Below are 19,616 nucleotides of genomic sequence, written 5' to 3' on the forward strand. Positions count from 1 at the left end.
CAACAACAGTGAACAGCTAACGGTTGTGCATTTCTTGTGGAGAACAGAGCACAGAGACTGTTGGTTACAATCAGACAGGGTTTTGCATTCTCCTCCTCCTATTGATAATGCAATGAAGAAAGCAGATGTGGATTTCCAAGCTGGTATAGTTTGCTATGGTCTGAGTTGTCCTAAAGTCTCTGTGAAGAGCAAAGGAGGAGATGCAGGCCTGAGTCAAATGAATATATGGTAAGAAAACTAGCCATGCTTTGGGAGAAAAGACTCTCACACTGGGTCTGTGTTGTAAAATGAGTCTTGTCCTATTCTACAGTGAGTGGCAAAGATGCCTAGCTGTCTTCTTTCATGAACGGTCTGATTCATCTTTATATGATTCACTGACAAGTAGAGCTTTTAAATTTCATTTTTGAGATTATAATATAGTCACAATATTTATCTCTCCCCTTTCTTCCCTCCAAGCCCTCACATACTCACTCCCCTCCCTACTTTCTTTCAAATTCACCACCTCTTCTTTTGACTATTATTACATTACACACACACACACACACACACACACACACACACACACACACACACACACATATTCCTAAATATAACATGCTCATTCCGTACAATCTTAATTGTATGGTCATATCATTTGGCTGGCTGTTTGGCACTGGACAACCAATTGGTGTGCTCTATGGAGAAGACTACCTCTCCCATTCCCAGCTTTCCTTAATTATTTACAATTCTTTATGTTGGAATGAGACCTCATGGGCTTTTCCTTGTCCACTCTGGTGTGTTCATTGGTATTGTCCTTGTTCGGCTTATATTTGGGAGACTTTACATTGGTAGCTTCTGATGTTGCTAGGAGACAATGTCATGACACCCCCCCCCCCAACCCTCTGGCACTAAGACTCTGTCTAATCCCTCTTCTACAGTGTTCCCTGATGCTTAGGTGTGGGAGTTTTTGAGTGGGGGGTAGAACCCATTGGGACTGGGTTCAACAACTGTGCACTTTGCCTGGTTGTGATTTTCTATAGAGGTCTCTGTCTGTTGCAAAGAGGGATTCCTTAATGAGGGGTGAAGACTACACTTATCTGTGGTTATAAGGACAGATGTTGATAGATTTCTGTTAGGGATTTTACTGGTTTAGTAAATCAGTGTTTGCAGAAACTCTTCTAACAACAGCGACTTCATTAGCATTGGGTACTTAGCTAGGTTTCTAGTACCAGACAGGGTTTCCCACATGTTGAGCAGATCTTACGTCTGATTAGAATGATGTTGATTTGTGGCACTGTATATGCACCACTAGTTTACTCTTAAGGATGTCATGCCAGGCTGGTCATTGATGCAGAAAGCAGATTTTTTATTAATTACTGAGTTCAAACTAGTTATTAAGGTAGTTTCTTCTAACCTATTCTAAATTCAGAAATATATTTATTTTAAAATGTCTACAGAATAATGTGGTTTAATATATTATAACTAGTCCCAAATAAGTGCACCACTGGCCTAGGCCATTATGAGGAAATCATTTTTTTATTAGCTTGAGTTAGGACCTAGTTACATCTAGGATTTTTGACTACATGAAAGAAGTCATTCACTTTATCTCTAGTGTGTGACGTGTTCAAGTGTACAAATTTGGGGTTGCTTTGTTGTTTTCATTTTGGAAGAAATGAGGTGGGAGCACTTATTTCAGTAGAGGGTCACTTGGCTAAGTAAATAAAGAGAAAGCCAACACTGTGTAAAGCAAGGGAAAGCCAACTTCAAATTCTAAGAAAAAGTACTTGACAGTATGAAGAAGTTCTCAGCTTAAAGACTTCTGTTTGGGAACCACAGGGGCAATCATGGCAGCTCAGTGTGGTGCATGAGGCTGGCATGGGGCAGTCTTGGGCACAGGCCTTCTCCTCACCTGTGTGTACAGATACAAAACAGAAGAACAGTAGTCAGAACCTGGAAGAAGACTTGGGTCATTGTTAGCCAAAGACGGATCCATTCTCTGAAGACAAGACCCACCGAGAAGAAAGGGTGAAGCTGGAGGAGCAGCTGAGAGAGACCATGGAAAAATACAATCAAGCTTTGGTGGCTCTTGAGAATCTAAGGCAAGCAGGTAGAGGAGACCAGGTTGTATGGCATCCAGAGCTTCTTCCAGGATTTGCCAGAGTTTACTAACATCCTGGAGAAGGCAACTCAAGAGTGTTCCAAAAGAGATCAGCAACAACAACCCTCATCTGAAGATCATAGAGGACTCAGGATGATTGAAATCCAGATTCAGAAAGCACTCACAAAACATGGCTTTCTCAGGCTCAACCCATGAGGCCAGGTTCAACCCTTACCAACAAAGGCCTTTTTCCACGTCCCTGTGGTGGGGAAAAGCCAGGCACTATGGCACTAGTAGGTAAGGTGGGCTACAAGCTGCATGGGTACATCCTGGGGCCAGCTCTGGGAGGGGTGCTGAGGGAAACTTAGTTGCCTCCTTGGGGCTCTGAATTCTGTAAGGTCACTTCTGAGAACTTGAAAGGCAGGCCTGTAATTTCTCATCTGTGAATACATATGACTCTTGCCTGGCCTTGTTGGAAATCTTAAGGAAGCTAAGCAGAATGTGAAGCTGCTTGCATACTGTGTCTGAGGCTCTGGGAGCCTGGTCACTGAGTTTAGTGACACCTACTTCAGTAGAGGCTCAGCAGGAACTCATGAACAGTGGAACTAACACTGTATCAGTTTTACCTGGTGATTGATAAGTACTTTACACCAATAAAAGATCTTTGGCTATGAAAAAAAAAAGACTTCTATTTGGTGAGAGTGTCTGAAAAATTGGCACCAGGCTTTTAACAGATCTTCAATTAGGTGCATTATGGCGGGGGAGGTGAGGACAGGGAGACAGATGGCCCTTACTTCATTGACAATAAAGGAATCACTCCTAAAGGAGCTTCTCATTATTTGGAACAGTCCAACCACAATGTCAAGTGTGAGCTGTGAAGTGAGTTTATGAAAGATGTAACTTCTGACTCCCCTACATTGTTAAGTGCACTTTTAGTCATTGGCAAATTTTTAATTTACTTGAGTGCCATTTGTTTTTATTGCTTTCTTAATTATCCTTTTCATTTAGTTTTTGCTTATTTTGTAACATGTTAAAAACTGTTCCCTTCATCTCCAAATTGTTTGTACTTTAAGGTCCCTGTAACAATTTGTTTTTCTACAGCTATGTTGTAGTTAAACACATTGGATTTTGAAAATGGTTTATATTTTTGCAATATAACTTGAGGCCCTTACAATTCTTATTTTACTCAAATAAACATTTCCATATTGTAAAATGAACTAACTATTCTTTCAGCAGAATGGAGCAGTTTTATATAAAATTTTAAAGCACATTCCTAATTTGGCTCCTATTTTTCTAAATGTTTAGATACATTTTGTTTGAATTATTATGATCTAAGTGATTCTTCCCACACTTCAATTCACTATCATGAAAAATAAAGACTTATACACAATTTTGGACATTTGGACAATTTCTTTCTAGTTTTGGGAGCTCTACATTTTTACTGTGTAGAAAGGATGCACCATTACATGAGTCGTATTTTGAGAAAAATTCTTACCTTACACATTTGGCTATTTTATTACTTTTTGCCATAATGCTAAATGTGTGTGTGTGTGTGTGTGTGTGTGTGTGTGTGTGTGTGTAAGATAGCCACTGATCAAAATTTTCTTAGAGTGTGGAATTATGTGGTGGTGAAAAAATAGTTAGAAAATTGTCCCTTTTCTCTTCAAAAATTTATAGGGGAAACATACATATTTTTATCATCTTGACATTTGGTAAAAACTAACCTAACATTTAGAAAATAAAGGAGAAGCATGCTTTGACTATCGGCATGTAGCAGATGGCTAACAGTTCTGTAGGAAGGAGTAACCCACCTCCACGTGGAGCTGGATTTCCATGCAGTGCTGACTGTGCATGTGTTCCTTATCTCTTCCTATGCTGGCGTAGTCTCCCCGTGAACCAGCAAACCCAAGGCTATGTTATGCAGAACTGGTTTGTAAGGTGCTAACGTGAGGGCAAAGACTTACCCTTTCCCCCGTGGCTACTTTTGTCAGCCCTATGTCCTTTCTGGTTTTCAACAGCATCCCTGCAAAATAGGAGTCCTAGCTCGGAGCTCCCTCAGCAAGGTTTTTTTCTTCCTTTCTTTCTCTCTCTTTCTTTCTTTCTTTCTTTCTTTCTTTCTTTCTTTCTTTCTTTCTTTCTTTCTTTCTTTTTCTTTCTTTCTGAGTTTTAAGACCAAGTGAAGGTGCCTTCAAGGCCCATGACAGGCTGAGAAGGCCCAGGATAGTCCAGTCTAGATGGGCCTTTGTCAGCTTCATTTGTTATGTCTTGATATTATCTACCCTGGGCACCGCAACTTCATAGAAAAGCTTGCTAGAAACTTTATTTTAACAACTAAATGTACAAAGAACCACTCAACAAATAAACTTTAGCCTTTCAAATGATGTCCTTCCTATGCATTAAATACAATACATAAATACAAATAAAATCCCTGCATATACTTATTTTACTCTCAGACTTTTTAACATTTCCATAGTCATGACTTTTTTAAAAAAAACATTTGCAAGGAGGAAAGATGTAGTCCTCATTTTGGGGGTGACATGGGTACTGGAATCCCAAATCCTCTCTTGGGTTAGTTAGCTCCACATAACTGACTCCACTATCTCTCCTCTTGTAACAGACCTAGACCACAGCCACTGTTTTTCATCCAATTTTGGACTGGTTCATCCAAAAAGTGACTTCAACAGTCATGTAACACATCCAAATTCAGAATGTGTCAACTACTCCTCTAGACTTATAGCAATTAAACAAATCAAGGCATTTACTCCTAAGAGACCTTTTCACTGAATGTAGCCACGATTAAGAGGCTGTCATTTCTAACTCCTGCTTTTTGCTTCTGTACAAAACAGTTGAGTATGGCCCTCGGCTCACTGAAAGCTGGTGGCTCTCCTGCAGGCAGGATGCTGTCTTCCTCTTTCCATTTTCCCTTCCTGAGTGGTGCTTAACAAAGGGCCCTTTTGTCTGTTCCCCAAACAGGTTGTGCTGTTCTCTGTTAGTCTTACAACCACAAATTGGGGGCTGCAGGGATAACTAACTGATGAAGAGCACTGGTCACACGGAGGCAAGAGAGACGACCAGTCATGATTCTCTCACCCATGCAACAATCTTGTCATCTTCCAAACTCCTGTAACTCCAGCACCAAGGAATCTGACACCCTCTTTTGGCCTCCTTTTGTGGACAGCACACATGCTCAAACACACATAGGCATGTCTCACACAGACAAATATGCATAAGATATACATAAAGAAAATAAAATTTAAAAATTATTTTAAAATCATGATTTTTTTTTATGAATTACAAAATCCTGTGGTATATGACTTTGAAAGAGATTCTCTTTAATTTTTTTGGTGAAAAGTTGAAGCTTTATGTGTAGACTTCCTGAAAGCAAGTCACATATAATGTTGTAGGATCAGCTACAAGGAAACCATAATAAAGGAAAACAGATAGATGGAGAGACTGTTGTTCTTAAAAACAGTCAATTCATCTAACTAATGTCTGAAAGGACTCCAGCCATCCTGAGCCGGGCAAACATGGCTCTGACAGGTCTTGCCCTTCCCCCATTCCCCCATTCCCTCTGCCTTGCTAAAAACCATTAGGTTCCATCCCTAAAGGTAGCCTCCAAGGTCTATTCCCTTATTTGGCTACTTCCTCCTCTTGAGGTTGAGAACTTAGGTCCAGCTATCAAAGTATTGACGTCCACTAATCAAAGTCCCCCTTTGGCTGCCCTAATTAACATGCCTAATTTAAATTAAACACCTCATGCTAACACGGGGCTTCCCCTTGTACCTTTATAAAATGTCATCGTATGGGCCTCGTCTGTCTCCTCTCTATCCAGAGGCAGTCCTTTGTTCTCTGGGACAAGTATCCTTTCCTCCTCCCCCTTGTCCCCTTTCTCCTCTCTCTTGTTCCTCCTCTTCTCCCTCATCCTCTGTCTGCCATTTTGTCTCTTCTTCCTGCCATTTGTCCCTCTGGGGCAAATGAATCTCCTCTGTGCTGAGAACTTGGTCTTGCACTGTCTTGTGTTGATACCAGTCCCTTCAATCTCCTTATAGCTCTAAAGAAACTTACTGTATTACTTGTCACTATCCAATAAAGGCTTTGGGCCTAGTACAAGACCAGGGCCTCAAACGATATATAGGAGGCATTTAGACTATGAAACAGCTGTTTTAGATACCAGGAGGCCACAGTAATAACCAAACCATAATTAAAGAACATCTTTTAATTAAACTAATTATAACATTAAAGTTCAAAAGACCATATTTATCATTTTTATGCCCTCAATCCTGTTATTGTGAACTCATGACTCAGAGAGACAAATTGAAAGCTAGATGAACTCAAGGAACCATAAACTACAAGTAGTAAAACATTCTTGCTGTCAAGAAGACTGGCACCAGGCCAGAGCATTGTTGCTATGGAAACACAATGAAAAGGGATGGAGATATATTCAGGTGTATGTTTTAACTATGTGATTTAAAAAAAGCTATAGCATTTATGTTGGCTTTCTTTAGCTCAAAGGACGATGCTTATATATTTGAGAATGAAAGAATAAAAAGCAGGTACAAGTTTGATGTTTCTTTAAATTTTCAGAAGAATCAAATAATAATCAAATCAGAAATTCATAAAGAAATGTGTGCAGGGTATATGTGAGTCAAGGAGGAGGCCTTGTGTTTCTTCCTGGTGTGTCAGTTGTGACTTTTCAGGAAAGACGTTGTTTGCATCTAAGTGAAGAAATGTACAAGATGGGGAATTGGGGAAACAAGAAAAACATGAACCTGGTGGAAGAGCCAAGTAAGGAAGGAAAGATATCAGAGTCAGGGACATGGGGAAGACTGGGCAGAGAACAGGAAAGGTAAGGAGGAAGGCAGTGAGGATGGAAAGATGTTCTTCCAGGGAAGTGAGTTTCATTTCCCTACATTCATTTTGGACTGAGTTTCATGTTCTCAGTCTAGGTATGCCTGTACAGAAAGCCAGTGATCAAGTAAAATCCATATCCACCAGAACGCTGGGGAAAGTGTTCTATGTTGAATGACAAAACTAAGACAACTGTCATTGTTTCATGGCCTACTCAGGACCACCATGAAATGAGATAACCATTTTTATCTTATTTGAATACAAAAATGCTACAAAGTAGTTTTTTTTTTTTTTTTTTGGTTTGAGGATAACTGAATTTTTAAGTATATGCAAATTCTTCCAAAATTTCTTATATTATTAGCAGCTTAACAAGAAATTGGCCGCACAGACTAGCTTTGAAAGTAGCAACTTAAAAGTAATTAGCCATGTAAATTACCTTTCACTGGCCTTCAATGTTCAACAGTTTGGTTCCCAATGGTTAAGAACAAAACTGTTGAACTAAGTGGGCATGACAGAGTATAAATAGGCAGGGAAGAGGGAGAGAGATTTCACTTGAATGTGGCCCTCTTCAGCTGATGCAGAAATGGGTTTGGAGGTCTCTAGAAAACCCACATATGTGAAACAGATAAACATATATTCTTCCAGAATCCATGTTCCATCCAAAGTTGTGACTGACATCTAATTTACAGAACCCATTGTTTGATTGATTGAGTATAGTAGCTAATTAGACTATTCCAAAGACTCAGATGCATGGGTGGATAATTTTAGCTACCACTCTTGCCTCCCTACTTAAAGACAAGGAACAATGTAGACTTGAGCCAGATTCAGGCACACACAAACTGACTCATTCCAGTCTGCCTGAAATTGCCATACACAACTTTCATGCACAGGTTTGACATAGCTGTGTCTCAGAGACCATGGTAGTTTGAATGAGATGTCCTCCATAGTCTCAGACATTTGAATACTTGCTCTTCAACTGGTGACACTGCTTGGGAAGGCTTAGAAGGTGTGGCCTTACTAGTGGAAATGTGTCACTGGGGGCAGGCTTTGAAATTGCAAGTCACAAGCCTTTCCCAGTTTGCTTCTTCTGCTTCCTGTTTGAGATTCTAGTTATGAGGACTCACCTTTTCAACTTTTAGCTCAAGCCACCATGCCTGCTGTCTGCCTCATCCTGAATCATGGACTGCCTACTGTAAACCCCAAATAAACCCTTTCTTCTATAAGTTGCCTTGGTCAAGATCACAGCAATAGAAAAATAACTAAGACAGGCATTTGTTGCTTTTCCTTTACCCACCGGACTTTGAGAATGTAATACAGAAGATCCTCATAACTTAGTAAGCCATCTCCTTCCCATATACCAGCTAACACAGTCAGATATATGGACAGTAATGAGCATTTGGCTAGAAATTAGCTCCTATATTTTATATATGTTCACTCATTTATACCAAAAAAATTAATGAGCAAATATGATCAGGTGTAAACCATATCAGTCATAAACTCTGATACCTGGCTGTTATAGAAATATTAGTTATATATTTGCATCACATTTGCTTGATATTTTTAAAAGCTATTAAAATTTTCATAGAATCTTTAAAACACAGTCTATATGAGCACATGAGTAGCATGCATATTCTAAATTTATTACAGAGACAACTTTTAGTTAAATTTACATGTAATTTTGAATTATTATGTTTAGTCACAAACTATATGCTGCTCTCAAGAGTAAGTAGTAAGTAGTGGTAAGAGTGTGTACTAATTAATTAATTTTGTACTAAAAGTTTAATTATATAAATTAAATACATGAATTAATAAAGATACAATTAGGTTAGTAGCTGCCATAATATTATTAATGAAGTTTACAGAATAATAAATGGTCTCAATTATGGAAAATACAGTGATAGTTTCACTAAAGAAATTATTTTAATCAGTTACATAGTTTTGTGATTCAGAAAATAGTGAAAATCTACAAAGGGAGTTCTGATGGCTTTTAACTTATTCAAATAAATTCTTTTTCCAGAGAAGGAGGTGAATTTATTTTTAAAAACTCTTAACTTTACAAGATATCATGAAACAAAGTGCCTTGTCTGTCATCCTGCCATTATATACAAGAAAATATAAATCCAGCTTCTGGCAGAATGATTAATGCATTTACATCAGCCCTTGGGGAAAGTTGTGGCAAAAGGCTACAGGGGTCCTTAGTTTGTGATACAAAGAATAATTAATCTCATACTTTCATGATTTAGCCTGAACCTTAGAAAATGAGAGGACAGCATGGTCCAGATAGTTCAAAGAACATACATATTCCAATGTGGAAATTAAGACTCCCAAAGTCCCTATTCTAAATTACAGCAAAACCAGACTAATTATTAATGACACAGTAAATGTAATTCATCTAAACAGTGTGTGATATATTTTAGTTTCCTCGGATCATGAGGAACAATCTAAGCAACATGGAGTGGAGGCGGAATAATTTGATCTTGCTCTTTTCTGCCCATTTGCTGGTCTTAACAATCCTTTTTGGTTCTTTTTAGAGTGATAAGATATTTGTAGTTTATATCTAGAGTGTTTTTCCATGTTGATAACAGAATCCTAAATCTATAGCTCTAATACTACTGTATGATAACATAGCTTATCATTCTTTTTCCTTGCTAAATATAAGCAAATAAAACTTGGATGGCTGGAAAACTCACTCACTATCACTACAAGAAGAGACATTTCTAGCAGATGCTTTAGGAAAATGTCTTTCTCTTCATCTAATCATTTTTATTTCTTCATGTACTGAAGCAAGTTGAGATGGTGTGAAGTTCTCCTCAGCTCCAAAGTATTTAGGTTTATTGCTGTCTCTGTCCATCACCAACGAGTCTTTCTTGTTTCCAGGAATTTTGTTCTCTCTAAAACCAGCCTGTCCAAAGAATAAATTGACCAGTCCAAGCTCCTCAGTAAAGCTTGTGCCATTAAACTCATCAAGTACACAGTGCTTGTCTGTCATATGAAACCTTACCCTAAAAGGGGAATTTTATCCAGTAAACTATTTTTGAGGCAAAATATCACAACTGGGTAGAAAAGAGAAAGAAATATACTGGTGTCGATTGCCAAGAGGATTAATACTGAGAAGAGGAAAATAAGATCACACCTTTAAATTTCACTTCTTCTTTGGCATTTTGCCCTTCAAAGGCCTGAGTGCCACTACTGAACCAAGGCATATCTTTCTCATATCACTTCATGTACACATGAGGAAATGTGTAAAAAGCCCTGAGGCCTGAAAGATTTGTGTGACTTTTTCTATAACCCACATAGTTTAATGCACCTGTTTCAGGCACTGATATAAATACTAAGTAGTTAAGATGGCTGGGCTAATTCTTCCTAAAAGAAGAAATTATATATGTTACACATACACATACGTGCTCACATGCACACACATGAGCATACATGGCGCGTGTGCATGTGCACGCGCGCACACACACACACACACACACACATCACATATGAATAAAATGTGTAATAAATGATGGATGAACCTGTAGCAGACACCAGTGGCACACAGCCTGGAGTACTGTTTGTTCCCCTAGAACAATGTATTAGATTGTGTTTTATTTCATTTTACTTTATTACTATCTCTTAGAAGCCTGTTTGTCTTCTAATGAGGGACAGAGAGGAGGTGGATCCAGATTGAAAGAGAGGAAGAGGGGACGTGGGAGGAGCAGAGGGAGGGCAAACAGTTATTAGGACTTACCATGTGAGAAATAAAGGCTATTTTAATAAAAGAAAAAAATTTGACAGGAATGTCTTACATATCATGCATAATAAAGCATATTAATGCTTGATACTCATATTGTGCAATGCATTTAAAAATTGGTAACAAAATGATAAAAATTGATGTTTTGGTGTTAAAAAAATCATTTAACTCCTGAATATTTTAACTGTTATTTTTAAGGTAATGACAAATACATTAGAAAGCAATTATGACCAGCATTTGGACTATTAAAAGTATCTAAGAGCTAGGGAACACATGCAGGCAAGGCCTGATTTAAATGGTGTATGCTGCCCTTCTCACACACAATTGTTGCTCCACATTACACTATCTGGATTCCTGAAGCTACAACCAACTAGGAACTTGGCTCAGTGCCATGAATTACTTCTTAAAAACTCACTGAACTTCAAGAGAGCTTTGTGACATCTGATCCACACATTCTCAGAATCTTGCTGTGTCACTGTCTTATGCTTCTCATAGTGCTATGACTCTTGCCTGGGGTTAGATGACAAGCTAAGTATAATTAGGTGTATGCAATGATGAAGGGTATCCTATCGGTTCTGAACTGGAAAATACTTTAAGAAAATAGATTTTAAAAATGAAGATATGAAGAGAGAGCATGTAACCCTCCTGTCATTTTTTTTTTCTGGTTTGATCATTTTCTTTTCAAAGTACATACATAAAAAGTATTGGTTTTCTGTCTTCTGCAAGCAGGGTGCAAAAGTCTTACATACATGATTTTTTTTATGTTTTATAAAGCTCTGCCAGGATTGAACTCATAAATATTCTGGATGAGAAGCAGCCCTAAAGATCATCTGGTCAATCTAATAAAAATACATACATAGAAGTTGGCAAAGCTGATTTAATATGACTAACGTGAAAGATGATCCTTTACTCATGGCATTCATCTTCAGAAATGACTATCCTTCAGCTGTAGACTTGAAGTTGTTAAGAAAGCCCCAAACTAAGTTAAACATTCATAAATTCAAGTACATTATCTCAGTACTTATGAACCTGGTTTTCCTCATTAAATCTGCTCTGCTATTAGCTTTCCTTGGGAACTATTTTTCTGCAATAAACATCTTGTAATAGTTTGGGGCAATTTTGTACATTTTGATTTTTGCACAGATGTGAGAACCTGAAATCTTGCTAATTTCTAACCCTACCTGGAGATTGGCTTATCCTTTTTAGTAACCGATGGATCATTGTAAATAATGTGATGTACTGCTTTATTTGATTTGAGTTAGTTTCCCCCTCTGAAGGTCCCAAACCCACTATGTTGATCCTGTTCTATAGTAAATCTTAATTCATGATATCCCCTTAGAAACCTCAGAGGTATCTGTGAAACTGACTAAACAGGAGATGAATGAATTCCCTGAACAGCTCTGCCTTGCCTCACCATACCACGTGTTCCATATGTCATTTAAGTCACTGTGTTTCATATTGAAGACCCAGTTGGACAAGTTATTACAGGTCTTCATGAGTTGTAGGCCTGAAACACATCAATCCAGGTGATCATGAAATACACAGATAAAACTCGCAAAATATGGTACAGAAACAACATCTTAAAAACAAGTAATTTGCAAGAGAAGAAATCTGAAAATTTTAAATGGGAGTCAAGAATTTTTATATCATTTGTATCTTCACTGTTCAGGCACTTTGCTTATGGTGAAACACGTGTGACACATTTATCATGAATCCATTTTCTGTCTACCATGTGATGGTATCACATGCATGCATATGAGTGTTTCAACATCACAGTTATTCTCCAAAATGTTCTGTCTCTCCCAAACTAACACTTTTATGCATTTGACTAGTTTATATACTTCATTTAGAGAGACTCACACCATTTGTCTTTTTCTTTAATGGCTTATTCCACTAAACACAATGTCTTCAAGTCGCATGCCATATGTCCGAACACCCTTAGTATTAAATATAAATGATATTCTATTTTATACACATGTTTTGTTTATAATCATTCTAAATATAATCCAAACATACACACCAAAACGATACTATAATGGGTTCATGAGTTCCATAGCCTGTGTAGAGGTAAAAATGTTACTTGTGGGAGTTGTTCTCTCCCACTTTGTGGGCTCCGGAACCAAACAGGGGTAGTCAGGCTTACTTCAAATGCCTTCACACACTGAATCCTCCAACATAGGATTTTTAAAGCTCATGTAAGCACTGAGCATTGTTAATAATTCACTGCTTGTATAGCAAAACCAGTGCCACAATTTGAATGAATGAATTGCGAAAGTCACTTTGTTCTCTGAGTCTCATTTGTAAAAATAAGTGATTAAGACTCAGCCCAGGGAAGCAAGCAGGCTAATTGTAGACCGACCTTTACCTCTCTACTATTCCATATCTAATCCCCCAGTTTTATCCTCAGCTCTGAAGCACATCACCTAGGATGGATCTCCCCCTCCTGTCTGCTCCCATCTCCAAAGGATCACACAAAACTTCTCCAACCTTCCTCTCTGCTCATCCTGTTTTGCCAGGCCCCAAATTCATCAGGCTCTTATTGGGAACACAGCAGCCACGTTTGATGGAGAAGCAAATAGGTCAGCAAAGCAGGTAGGCTAGCTTCAAATCTTCAATCTCCCACCTTTTCCTCAATATCTAATTCCCCAGTCTCACCCATAACTGTAGTGGAGAACTTCTTGTGGCCTCTCCTCAATTCTTCCCCCATTCTAGAGCATTAGGAAAGTCCTGGTGGAATGTCCTACTTTCCTATGGACCCCCAAAGCCCCTTACTCCTAGCTCATCCCCAATCCTAAGTGTCAGCTCCCAATACCTATAAATACATTTTCCTGAGACCCCACAGTGGCCATATTTGTTGCAAAAGAATACCCTTCTAGGCAATACACAGCCAACACACCCTCCTAAGAACCAGAGAAGATAGCAGAAACCAAGGAACAACCACACACACACACACACACACACACACACACACACACACACACACACAAAGACAAGACCAGATATCAGCACCTAGAACTGCAATTTTCCTATGCTCAGATGCTTAGACACCAGCCTAAAAACATAACCAATAACAGACAGGACAGAAAATGTCTTCATTAGAGCCTGGCAACCCTAGCATAGTAGGCCCTGAGAATTGGAAAACTGCTGAAACACAAGACAAAGACCTTAAAAACAATCTTTATGAATAAAAAAAAAAAATGTCTTTAAGGATGAAGTGAACAAACACCTTAAAGAAATCTCTGAAAATACAAACAGTGGAACAAAATGAATTAACAAGTTCAAGACCTGTAAACAGAAATAGATCAATCAAAAAAGAAAGCCCAATGAGGGGAATATGGAAATGACAAATTTAGAAACTCAAACAGGAATTTCAAAGGCAAGAACCCAAGAGATGGAAGAGAGAACCTTAGTCACAGAAGACACTATGGAGGAGATGAATATTGCAGTAAAAAATGTTAAATCTAAAAAAAAAAAAAAAATCCTGGCATTAAACATCATGATACACAGGACACTATAGAAAAAAAAATCTAAGAAGAATATGAATGGAGAAAGGAGAAGAAACCCAGGTCAAAGGTACAGAAAGTATTTTCAACAATATCATAGAAAAATTTTTTTCCTAACCTAAAGAAGAGAGGAAATATCTATCAAGGCACAAGAAGCATACAGAAAACCAAATAGATTAGACTAGAAAGCAAATTCTCCTCGGCATATAATAATCAAAACATTAACCACACTAAACAAAGGAAGAATATTAAAAGCAGAAAGTTAGCCCAGTGTCTTTGATCTCAGCACTTGGGAGGCAGAGGAAGGCAGATCTTGTGAGTTCGAGGCCAGCCTGGTCTACATAGTGCTGTGCAATTTTGGGAAGTCAGGGAAGGTAAAGTGGCAGCACATCTGTTGAAAACTGATGGAAAAGTGATTTACAAAGGCTGTGTTAGCTGTTGCATTTGGTTACTGTATAATTACCTTGGCAGTTTTATGATACCTCCTCAAATAGGAATTTTCTGTCATTGATTTGAAAACTCTTAAGTTAGCCAATAAAACATGCAAAGCGTTGTCATCATATTGAAAACATGGATTTTTAAACTATTATTATTTATATAACTTTAACTTTATCATGGGTCATTCTGTAGGGAGTGCCCAAACTTGGGGCTATGCAAATTGTACTTTCTTATAACATGACCCTTAAAAGGTCTTATTAATAAAAACAAACCCGGAGCCAGGTATTGGAGTGAAAGCTGAAAGATCAAAGAAACAGAACCAGCCAGAGCTAACCCCACCTCACCAATTCCTCAGCTGATCTCGTTTCCTCAAACTGGAAGCCTCTGTGTCCTCATCCGAATGGATCTCAGCTGAAAAGCTTAAAGGCTTACCCAGGCTCTAGTTCCCGATCCTCACACCTAATATACCTTTCTGCTTCCTGCCATCACTTCCTGGGATTAAAGGTGTGAGTCACTATGCCTGGCGGTTTCCAGTGTGACCTTGAACTCACAGAGATCCAGATGGATTTCTGCCTTTGGAATGCTAGGATTAAAGGTATGTGTGCCATTATTTTCTGGCCTCTATATCTAGTGGCTGTTCTGTTCTCTGACCCCAGATAAGTTTATTAGGGTACACAGTATATTGGGGAACACAATACCACCACACTTTCTTATATTGTGGCTGTTAGGATATGGGTATGGAGTGTGCCCCAAATTGCTCACTTACTGAAAATTTGATCTTCAGATAGGGGAACCAATCGATGGGGAGGGGGGTGATCATGGTAGATTGTGAGGGCTCTGACTTCGCTAAGAAATAAATCCATTGATGGATTCCAAATTTGATGTGGTGTTTGGAGGTGGTAGAAGTGAGATCAGGAGGAGAAAGCAAGTTCCTGGATCTTCTTTGCCTTTGCAGGGTCCCTTGGCCCTGCTCTCTTTCCATCTTACCCTTCCTCCTCATCACCATGAGGTAGGTAACTCTGCTCCTCCACCCAGCATGCTTTTTCTTCATTATGCCACAGCAGCAGTGGACCCAGCCAGTACGGACTAAAACCTCATAAGCTCTGCGCACCCAGTACACAGTCCTCTTTAAAGCCCTTTCTTCGGATATTTGTCAGTGATAAAAACAAAATAAACAAAAAACACTCACTCACACAGTGCAGATATTTTTCAAATCCAAAGCATGCTTCCTAAAACACTGATGGGGAACATTTGAATAATAATACAGGTATGCTCTGCCTTCTATTGGGAGCGCTGGAGAACCTTGGCTTTGAGGAAGCTCATGTTGAATGCGTTGAAAAGAATCTAGCATATATTTGCTATAGTCAATGCAATCTTCACAGCAAGTTTATGATGCAGTAGCTTAAACTGATGGGATAATGAGCTGCTGACAGACATGTTTTCTAAACTGGTGCTTGAGGATGGCGCAGCCAAAGAACTTGGCATGAAACAGTCGAGGAAATGAGGACTTGAGCTCACAGCTCTGTGCTACAAGGCTGCCTAAAATGCATAAAATCAAAATTTTTAATAGTCATTCTGAAGTCATATTTTATAAACTCTGAAAAAGTAATGTATTTAATCATTTGAAAGACTATGTATTTTCTCCTTTGTTTGTATGAAGATGAGTCTTGGCTCTAGGCAAGTCAATTTAACCGATGTCATTTTAAATACTCTTTGGTGCATCTTCTTGAATTGAGTCACTGAGCCCTCAGATATTAAAATAGATCAACTCTGAAAGAAAAAAATTAAAAATATATAGTGAGTAAATGGGAATAGGGGACACTTTTAACTTCCAATTATGTTTCAGGATTTTAGCATTTCTATGTTGAAATTGTTTTCTATATTTGTTACAGAATTTTTCTTTTGTATATACAAAAGAATGTGAGCATGCATAGACTCCTTTGCAATACTTTTAAAGGACAATATTTCTTCAGAGAACCAAAAAAAAAAGTGCCTTTTTCCTTGTATTGATTTTCATTTTTAGCTTGAAGTTGAATAATGTTGAGATTTGTCTAGTTTATAGATAAAACACCCCTGCATAAGTTTCAGTATGTTTTCCAAAGAAAGTATTTTTAAACAAACTTTTGCACACACACACACACACACACACACACACACACACACACACACTAAATTTCTATTTACTTTTTATTTAGTGATTGGCTGTTGCTGCTGTTGGGAATGGCCTCTGTCCCCAGATTCCAAACAGGTCATATATATCTGAACCTCCACTCAGGAATAGGGTATGATTCTTACCTCTTAGTCAGAATTTTGACAGTCCTGAATGCGAGGGTCCGTTTTCCCATAGACACCCATGCTTTGTAACAAAGGTCACAGTGGAACCCTTAGACACTGAATCAGCCTAAGGGACCTCGGATCAGTGCCCTGGTATCACGTCTAAGCTTTTTGTTGTCAAGAGTTCAAGTAAATTAGTATAAATGTTCTCATTTTTGTTCTATGGCTCCCCCTGCAAACATGCACCCTCGTCAGCTCTGTGAATCTCCTGGACTCGTGAGTGAAACTATATTTACATGCTATGGGACACATTTTCCTTTATGACAGTGTTTTCAGATGATTTGGAATGTACTGTTCATCATCAAACAAACAAATAAAATCTCCAATTAGTAGCCAAACTGCTTAATGGAAACTAAAATATCTAACAACAACCTAAGGCTAAATTGAGTAGTATAAACAAATTTCTAGCATCGTATTAAACTGATTTAAACTGTGAAGCTGGTATCTCCAGCACACAATTTAGATTCATAAAGATAAACTGCACATCTTCAATCCCATGACACCCAGCTGTGACTATTCACACCTAAATATCCTGCTCAAGGAAGCTATGTGTCATCCAAGAAAGTACTGATTGATCAACGCTGTCTGTGTGGAACATTTGAACTCATCCCTGTGAAGACTCACGCCTGAAGTCCTGTGATTTGGCTCAAAATGATGTTTCATTAAAATTTAAATGTCAGCTTAGATTTTGTAAAAGTCATAGCTGTTTATGAAGGGGCCATGTTTCGTAAAATCTTGAAAAGTAATGCATGTGATATTTTGTTAGCATTTGATAGATTCTGGCAAATGAAATTCAGATACAATGTTGAAAAAAAGTAAATTAAATAAGTGTAGGCCTTCACTCTACATAGCTCTGAAATTTAAAAGGAAATAGCAGGGCCATTATTTTTAAATAGTGTAAAGTAGAGAAGCAGAGGGCACTAAAAATGTCCATTGAGTATTAGTATGACTTTAGGCTCTTAGAATGAAAGTGGGAACCAAGCAGGTGCTATTTTCCTCTCCCAAAACTTCTACCTTTAGTAGGAGAAACAGACTGCACAAAGAAATTCCATCATTTCATGCCTACAGAAATACCCTACAGAAACGCTGCTGAAGACTCTAGATGAAGCACATGAGCAAGCAGGGTGGGCATGCACATGAAGTAGGGTGGTAGAAAAACCCACTGTAATCAACCTATAAGCAAGCAGAAGACCCCAGCAGAGTGAGGTATGAAAACTTGAACAGGGCTTCAGCAGCTGGCAGTTTGGGTCCTCAGATGATAGCTCTAAGAGCTGTTAAGTTCGGAGAACATCTGTAGGCAATATTTCAACCTTCATATAAAGGACAAGAGAGTGTCTATTACATAAAAATGGTTGACAGTGTTCAGGACTGGTCTGCCCAGTTCAACTTTTTATCTTATGTCTATGGTTGGTTGAACCTGTAAAGGCCGAGCATGCAGATATGGAGATCTACCTATAGGCAACTTTTCCTTTATAATCTTTTCAAATGTGTTTAGAATATGGACATAGGTAACATGCTTTCTATATTTTGCATGGTATGGTCTTATATGTCACCCTTAGAACAGATTTTTCCCTCCAGTTAGCTACACTGCAGTCAACTTGCCTCAGTGGCTGATCTCTCACCTTGGCAATGAAGTTTCTCAGAAACTGCACTCTGCCAGGCCAATGGCGCCAATCCTGTGTCATCCTGCTGAGCCTGGATGTGGAGAGGGTTGATGACTCACAGGAAATCCTGGCTAGAGAGTGGGAGCTAGTGACATCTCACCTCTTTTACCCTCCATCCAACATTCTGAGGTATGTTTTGTTTGGTTCCACTGAAGGTCCTGGACCACTTGCGTTCCAGCTGTTCTCCAGATGTGGTTAATAACTGTATCTTTCTCCTTTATCTCTACTTCTCTGTCCCCAAACCATCTATCCTGTGGCATGGACTCTTTCCAAGACAACACCTGCATTTCAGCCAGTCTTGGGCTTGATTTTCTGGGAGGCAAGTTATCTAAGATAAGTGAACATGTGTGAATAATAATTATACAATAATCAAGAACAAACTACACCATCAACTGCAGAACCAGTTTATTGTTACAGTATTATTATAACTCCTCTGCTACTTCCATCAGCTCTGGGTCCTGAGTCCCTTGTACTCTCCAGTCACAGCAATGGTTTTATCATGTGCTTAGGTGTTTTATAAAATTTGTTACATGTGTGTATTAATTTCAGTGGATATATTGCTTAGCTTTTGCACATCTTTGAAGATTTTATTCTGTCATAAGTGTAACTGTACAATTCATAACCTTTAGTCCTATTTAAATTTCTGCATTCTCCCAGCATTGTATGAAGTTGTAGTTTCAATGCTACCTAATAATATAAGTTCATGACAACTTATTTATTTGTTCTGCTGTCAATGGTACTTTGAATTTTTGCATTGTTTAACTGTTTTGAATAGCACCACTGTAAATACCTTTGTGTATGTGTCCCAGACCATACATGTAGGAGATCTGTTGAGACTGTCCAGTCCCATGTGGCTAGTCTATACCAGGATATTCTGTGAAATGCAAACTATATATTAGATTTAAAGTATCAAATATTAAAAGGAAGTTATCAGTTGAGGCAGGCCCCCTAAACAGTTCAAGCTAAACAACTGTCTCACCTATCCAGGGGGCCTACTCCAGTACCATGGGGGCTCT

General features: G+C 38.5%; 1 pseudogene; it reads left to right on the forward strand.

The window, feature by feature from the left end:
* Positions 1 to 1,843: 1,843 nt before the first annotated feature.
* LOC118570671 lies at positions 1,844 to 2,445 on the forward strand (annotated as a pseudogene).
* The last annotated feature ends 17,171 nt before the right edge of the window (positions 2,446 to 19,616 follow it).

The sequence above is a fragment of the Onychomys torridus genome, chromosome 19 (genome assembly GCF_903995425.1).
Source record: "Onychomys torridus chromosome 19, mOncTor1.1, whole genome shotgun sequence".
In the NCBI taxonomy this organism is placed as follows: Eukaryota; Metazoa; Chordata; class Mammalia; order Rodentia; family Cricetidae; genus Onychomys; species Onychomys torridus.